Source organism: Mustela nigripes, chromosome 2 (genome assembly GCF_022355385.1).
Source record: "Mustela nigripes isolate SB6536 chromosome 2, MUSNIG.SB6536, whole genome shotgun sequence".
Classification (NCBI taxonomy): domain Eukaryota; kingdom Metazoa; phylum Chordata; class Mammalia; order Carnivora; family Mustelidae; genus Mustela; species Mustela nigripes.
Genome location: NC_081558.1, coordinates 132,563,651 through 132,571,543, shown reverse-complemented (window position 1 = coordinate 132,571,543; position 7,893 = coordinate 132,563,651). Strand labels below are relative to the sequence as shown.

General features: G+C 35.2%; 1 pseudogene; it reads right to left on the bottom strand.

Annotated features, from left to right (window-relative positions):
• Window positions 1-5,939: 5,939 nt before the first annotated feature.
• Window positions 5,940-6,438, bottom strand: LOC132010531 (glyceraldehyde-3-phosphate dehydrogenase-like; annotated as a pseudogene).
• Between the last annotated feature and the right edge of the window lie 1,455 nt (window positions 6,439-7,893).

The following is a 7,893-nucleotide window of genomic DNA, read 5'->3' as shown; positions in this document are numbered from 1 at the left end:
ATCATTCCACACCTTTATAAATATGAGCAAATAATAAACCCCTTCTACCCTTATTTCTATTTCCATTATTATTGTTAGGCATAATGGAAATCAGTTAGCTGATATTTTCTTTTGGATTTCTACTTCTGCGGTTCCAAATAAAGTCGGCCTGTGATTTATTTTCTTTGTATTTTCCCAATCCACTTTGCTAATCAAGGTGGCCATAGTTTTGTAGAATAAGTTAGGTAACATTTGTTCTTTTACTATTTGCTGTCACAACTCCTATAAGAAAGAAATTACATATGCCTTTATACTTCCAGGAAAATTTTATACCTATAAAATTAAATCTGGGCCTCTTTGGTGCATGAGGTGGTCTTTGCTTACTATTTCAATTTATTATTTATTAATCTATTTAGTTGTTCTTTTTCTTTTTTATACTTACTCTTTTATATTTAAAAATTTTGCATTTTATGTATTTTCCATTTAATATTGGTTTTCTAACATTTTTATTTTGATTTTTATACTAACGCTCAGATACAATTTATATAAAATAAGTGCATCCATTTCAAGTGTATAGTTTGATGAGTTATTACACACACAATACACACACACACTCTGTATAAACTCATCCACAAACAAGATGAACTCAAACCAAAAACCTTCTCTCCCGCCAGCCCTAGTTTGCCTGCCAAACCCTCCCAGCTTCTATCCCAGCCCAGGCCTCAGGCCACCACTGAACTGTACTACCAAATCCATTTGTCTCTTCTAGAATTTCATATTTGTATCATACAGTATGTATTCTTTTGTATTTGGCTTCTTCCTCTCAACACAGTGATTTTGAGATTTATCCACATTGTTATAATGTACCTTCTTTTATTCTATGGCTATGTATTCTATTAAATGGGTATAGCACAATCTATTTGTCTTCCTCTTGGTGATGGACATTTTGGCTTTAAAATTTGGAGCTATTAGGAATAGAGGTGCTATGTGCATTATTACAGAAGGATTTGCATGAATCTTAGTCAGGCTGCTAAAATAAAATACCTTAGACTGGGGGTACCTTAAACAACAGAAATGATTTCTCATAGTTGTGTGGGTTGGGAAGCCCAAGATCGAGGTACTGACAAATTTGGTTCTAGGTGAGTGCCCTCTTTTCGGCTTGTAGAAGCCACCCTTTACCTGTGTGTTACATGTCCTTTCCTCTGTGCAAGTGTGTGGGTGTGAAGTAGCTCCGGTCTGTCTTCTACTTCTTATAAGTGCACTCACTGGACCATGGGAGAGCCGCCCTTAGAGCCTCATCTGAACTTCATCTAACTTCATCATCTCCCAGAGGCCTCAACTCCAAATATCAGCACTTTAACAACTCAATTTTTAGAGGACACATTTGGTTCATAACAGTGTGGGTATACTTTTTTTTTTGACAGAGAGATATCACAAGCAGATGGAGAGGCAGGCAGGGGTGGGGGGGGGAAGCAGGGTCCCTGCTGAGCAGAGAGCCCAATGCGGGACTCAATCCCAGGACCCTGAGATCATGACCTGAGCCGAAGGCAGCGGCTTAACCCACTGAGCCACCCAGGCGCCCTGGGTATACATTTTTTATGTTTGGGTGAATTACTCAGAGTGGAATTGCTGGGTTGTACATAGGTACATAGGTATTTATGCATGTTGTATGTTCTAAGTGTGTATGTAACCTTTCAAGAAACTGCCGAGTTGTTTTCCAAGTAGATGTACCATTTTATATCCTCCACCCTCAGCAGTATATGAAAATTTTAGTTTCTTTGCATTATAAACAATAGTTGCCCAGTTTTTAAAAATTTCAATTCTAATGGCCTGTATTGTTATTTTATTATTATTTGAATTTGCATTTCCCAATGGCTAAAGATGTTGAATATTTTTTATGTGTTTATTGGCGATCTCTCTATCTTCTTTTGTGTAGTGTTTATTCAAATATTTTGCCCTTTTTTGTTAGGCTGCTTGTCCTCTAATTACTGAATTGTAAAACTTCCTGATGTATTCTGTATACAAGTCTATGTCAGAAAGAGGTAGTGTAATTATTTTCTTCAAGCACTTTGATTACCTTTTCATTTTCTTCTTCAATATACAAAATTAACTGTATTATCTGAAAAGTTTTTAATTTTCATGAATTCCAAATTATCAGCTTTCTCTTTGTAATTCATGCATTTTATCTCCTAAGAAAGTTTTGCTTATCACAAAGTTTTCAAGATTTTCTCCAGAATACTTTCATCTAGAAGTCTTACAGTTTTGACTCATATGTTTAAGTCAATGATTCATATTTAGACAGTTTTTGTGCATGATGTTATAAAAGACTTGAGATTTATTTTCTTTTACATATGGATATTCAGTTGTTTTGACACCAGTAGGTGCAAAGAATATTTTTTTCTCTGTTGAATTACATAGGCACTTTTGTCAAAAATCAAGTTATTGTATTAGATTATTAAAAAACTCTTTCCATTTCATTGATCTTCATTTCTATAGATATGCCATATCAAAGCTTTATACTAAGTCTTCCAAATTTGACTCATTATTTTAAAAATTATTTTGGTAGTCTAGGTCATTTGCATTGTTATATGGTTTAGCTTTTCATCAATTTCTTCCAAAAAATGTTTGTAAGAATTTTAATTACGTTTGCCTTGAACATATAGATTATTCTGGGAATAACTGGGTCAGAATAATACTCAGTATTGCAGTCCATAAATTTGGCATATCTCTTCCTTTACTAACTCTTCAGTTTCTTTTAAAAATATTTTGTGATTTTCAATGTATAGGTATTGCACTTAATTTGTTAAACTTAACTCTAATTATTTCTTTTTTTAAATACTCCTTTAAATAATATAAAAATATGTTTATGCATCCAATAATCTATTATTGACTTTGTGCCACTGATTTTGCTAAACATACATATTTATTCTAATAGATTTTTATGATCCTTGGGATTTTCTATGTATATGATTGTGTCATCTATGAATAAAGACAATTTCACTTCTTCCTTTGCATATGTTCTTAATATATTTTTCTGTTTTTACATTGGCTAAGACATCCAGTAAAAGTTTGAAAAGTAGTGAGAGTAGACATCTTTTCCTTTTCCTCATTAAAGATCAAGTGGGCTGTGGTTTTTTGCAGATGTTTTTTATCAGATTGATAAAATTTCCTTTATCGTGCTGAAAATTTTAATCAGGAATGAATGTTGAATTTTTTCAAATACCTTTTTCTGAATCAATGGCAGTGATTATGGTGTTTTTCCTATCTTCTATTTTCTCAATATATAGAAATATATTGATTGATTTCTTAAAATGTTAAAATAACTTTACATTCTTGGAATAAATTCTTCCTTGTCATGATATATTACTCTTTTTATATATTGCTATATTGCACATGTCAATATTCTTTGCTTCTGCGTTCATGAGAGAAACTGGTTTGGGTTTGTTTTGTTTATATCCTCTTTGATTAGTTTTGGTACAGGAAAATGCAAGCTTCATAATATTAGTTGGTGAATCTTCCCTCTTCTTATCTAAAGAGTTTGTATAAAATTGATGCTGTTTTCATTCTTAAATAATTGGTAGAATTCACTAATAAAAGTATTTGAGCCTGGAGTTAACTTTCTAGGGATATTTTTAACAGCATATGGAATTTATTTAATAGATATATGGGCATTCAGGGTATCTATTTCTCCCTAAACAAGCTAGGTGTTTTGTTTCTTTCAAAGAATTTGTCCATTTTTCCATTTGACCTATATTGTCAATTTATTGCCATAAACTGGGTTATGATATTACTTTTTTATGCTTATCATGTTTCTAAGATATATAGTGGTATCTACCTTTTTTCCCCCCATGATTCTTGTGATTTGTATACTAGGATTTTTCTTGATCACACTGAGTAGAGTGTGATCATTAACTAATATTACTGATTTTTTCAATGATCTTTTGATTTCCTTAATTTATTGTTGGATTCATTTTCTGTTTAACTGATTTTTGCTCTTTATTTTATTCATCATTTTCCTTACTTGGCTTTAATTTGATTTACTTTTTAACTTTTTAAGATGAAAATTTAGATTACTAACTTCAAATTTTTTTGAAGATTTTATTTATCTATTTGACAGAGAGATCACAAGTAGGCAGAGAGACCGGCAGGGGGGTTGAGCAGAAAGCCTCATGTGAGGCTTGATCCCAGGACCCTGAGATCATGACTTGAGCTGAAGGCAGAGGGTTAACCTACTGAGTCAGCCACGTGCCCCACTAACTTCAATTTTTTTTTATTTTTGTAATTTAAACAATAAAATATTCAAACTTCCTTCTAAGCACTCTCTTAGCTATATCCCAACAATTTTTATATACTCTATTTTTATTTATTTTATTCCTATATATGTCTAATTTCTATCCAACTCCCCCTCCTCCCACTGGTGAATTCTACCAAACTTTTTTTTTTTTTTCTGCCAAGGTATAGTTGATACACTATACTTTCCTTTTTGATTTCTTTCCTTTTTGATACATACTTTCCTTTTTGATTTCTAATTCAATTCCAGTGTTTTCACAAAGCAGGCTCTGTATGATGTGAACTTTTAACATTTTATTAGGCTTGTGTTATGGCCCACCATATAATCTATCTTGCTGAATATTTTATGCATATTTCCCTGTTATTGGGTAGAGTGTTCTATAAATATCAATTAGGCCAAGTAGGTTGATAGTGTTATTCAAGTCCTCTATATCTTTACAGACTTAATGGTGGCTTGTTCCTTTAATTACTAATATAGGAGTAGAAAGCTTTTCCACTATTATTATGGTGATTGGCATATTGTTGAATGTTGGGATTTTGTTGTTTTCTTTATTTTTTTTAATAGATTGTTTAGTATTATTTGGTCAGATGGCCAAGTATGGAATCAGTTTGATCCCTTCAGGGTGTATTTTAAAGATTTATTAGGGTGGATTTGAATAGCCTTCACTCTAGGGATAATTCAAATACTGTTTTATTACCAGGATGTTACTTCTCATGGCTCTCTAATGAATGTCTCGGATGATTGCTGAGGATTCCTAGTACTGAGTGGTAACTCAGATGTCTACCAATGTGTTTGAACCCTTGAAATTACTAAACTGAGAGCCTAATCACTGTCTTTTGCCAGGCCTCACAGAGTTTTTACTTTGCAGTAAAGTAGCCCCCTCCCTCTCTGAAACTCAGCAACTGCCATCCTTGGAAGACTCCAGAACTCTAATCTTAAGCTCTTTTATTCATTAATATCAATGAATTCACATGGTCTCTCTTTTTTAAACAACCCTGCCCTAGCAGTCTAGAAATTACTGAAAAGTCAGAGTGATGGTGTAGGTTACTGCCCTTATTTTCCAGCTTCCCATTTCATAGACTTGCATGCCTGTTTTTCAGTGCTTGAAAGAAAATATTTTATTTATTTTGTCTAGAGGTTTTTTTGGTAATGGAAAAATGGGTCTGGAGTAATTCTTACTCCATTGTGGCTGGAAGTAGAAATTCATATTTTTAACACAATTTTAGTAGTTTTAAAATTTAATTTTGTCTGTAGATATTTCTCCTTTTTATTTCAGAATAAATTTATATACATCTGTCTCTTCTTTTTCTCATCAGTACTCTAGATGTTTGATTATCTTTTTAAATAACTAGTTTTTAACTTTTTAGATTTTAACTCTCATGAGTATGTGTTGTTCTTGCTTATTTTACTGACATCTCTCTCTTTTAAGCTAGGCTCAGTGTACTTTATTGATGGTACATGACAAGGTAGTGCTCCACAAGCCCTACCTTCCTTAGGGGGTCTGGTATGGAAACTGTAGATGTTGGGAGATTCTCAGTGTGTTGGGAGATGAGTTGGGGCAAGAACTCTCCAGCAGGTAAGAGCCTCTCTTTTCCTTTTGCTCTCACTGGGACTAAAGGTCCAGGGGGCTCTTACTCCTCGAGGGCCGGGTAGACTATTAGCCCACCACCTATTTGCTGTAGCCAAATAAATTGTCATACCAGTAATGAGCTTGACAAAGTGGTCATTGAGAGTAATGCCAACCCCAGCATTGAAGATGGAAGAGTGGGTGTCACAGGAGACAACCTGGTCATTGTAGCCCAAGATGACCTTGAGGAGGCCCTCCAATAACTGCTTTGTCATCTTCTTGATGTCATCATATTTGGCAGCTTTCTCCAGGTAGCAGGTTGGATCCACGACTGACACACTGGGGGGTGGGACATGGAAAGTCACATCAGTGGTCTTCCCATTCCGCTCAGGAATGACTTTGCCTATGGCCTTGGCAGCACCTATAGAAGTAGAGATAATGTTCTGGTCAACCGCTCAGCCATCATGCCACAGCTTCCCAGAGGTGCTGTCCATGGTTTTCTGGATGGCATGGACTGTGGTCATGGGTCTCTTCATGATACCAAAGTTGTTGTGGATGAACTTGGCCAGAAGGGCAAGCAGTTGATGGTGTAGGAGGCATTATTATTTATTTATTTGACACAGAGAGAGAGGGATCACAAGTAGGCAGAGAGGCAGGCAGAGAGAGAGGGGAAAGCAGGCTCCCTGCTGAGCAGAGAGCCCGATGCAGGGCTCGATCCCAGGACCCTGAGATCATGACCCAAGCCGAAGGCAGAGGCTTAACCCACTGAGCTGCCCAGGCACTCCAGAAGATAAATTTCTTATTCTCAGCCTTGATTGTGCTGTTGAATTTGCTCTGGGTGGAATCATACTGGGACATGTAGACCATGTTGTTGAGGTCAATGAAGGAGTCTTAGTCATTGATGGCAACAATATCACTTTGTCAGAGTTAAAAGCAGCCCTCGTGACCAGCTGCCCAGTATGGACAAATCTATTTACTCTAATCTTCACCATTGTATCTGAGCGACACGACTGGCCCTGCACCAGAAGATGAGGTTGTCTGTGAGCTGGGAGGAGTGGAAAGCCTCTTCTTACATTTATAATTTGTGAACTTCTTTCTTTGAATTTGCTCTGTTGCACTATACCTATAATTGTGTCAAAAGCCAGATTTTTAGTTTCTGATCTTGCTTATTCTTGATAAATGTGTTAAAAATTATAAAGTTTCCCAAATAAAGTTTTACCAATGGCTTACAAATTTTGACATGTAGAGGGTTTTCTTTTTATTAGTATTAATTTTAATTGGTATTTTAAAATTTCATTAGTATTAATGTTCTGTCCAGATGTTGCAGGAGAAAATTGTCTCCTTGGATCTTCCAGTTTCTGGTGGCAGCTAACATTCTTCAGCTTGTGGCCTGATTACTCCATCTTTGCTTTCCATTGCCTTTCCTCTTCACTGTTTCAAATCTCCCTCTGCCTCCCTTTACAGGGACACTTTTACTGGATTTAGGGCTCAGCTAGATAATTCATAACTCAAGATCCTTAACCAAATCATATCTTCAAAGTTTTTTTTTTTTTAATTTTCGTCTTTGCTCTTTCCATAGAAGGTGATGTCCCCAGGCATGGGAATGATGGAATTAGGGATTCAGAGATAGGTACCTTTGATGGGACATTTCAGTCTACCACAATCTTCCCTCTGGCCTCCAAAGGGATGAATCCAAAAGATTCATATTCAATTCAATTCAATTCATATTCAATCTTATGAATCCAAAGATTCATATCCATCCACATATAAAATACATTGATTTCATCCCAGTGTCTTCAAAAGTATCAACCTGATACAGCATCAGCACAAGTCCAAAATGTATCTAAATATTGCCAACTCAAAATTTTTAAATCTCATTATTTATATCAACAAAATCAGCATAATTTCTATTCTACCTGTGTTCCATCTTGCGGAAAATTTTACCCCCATCTTTGGACCTATGAAACTAGAAATCTAGCTATTTGGTCCCCAAATACAGTGCAGAACTACGTCAACACAAAATAAATGAACCGTTTTTTGAAATTTTAAAAGAAAG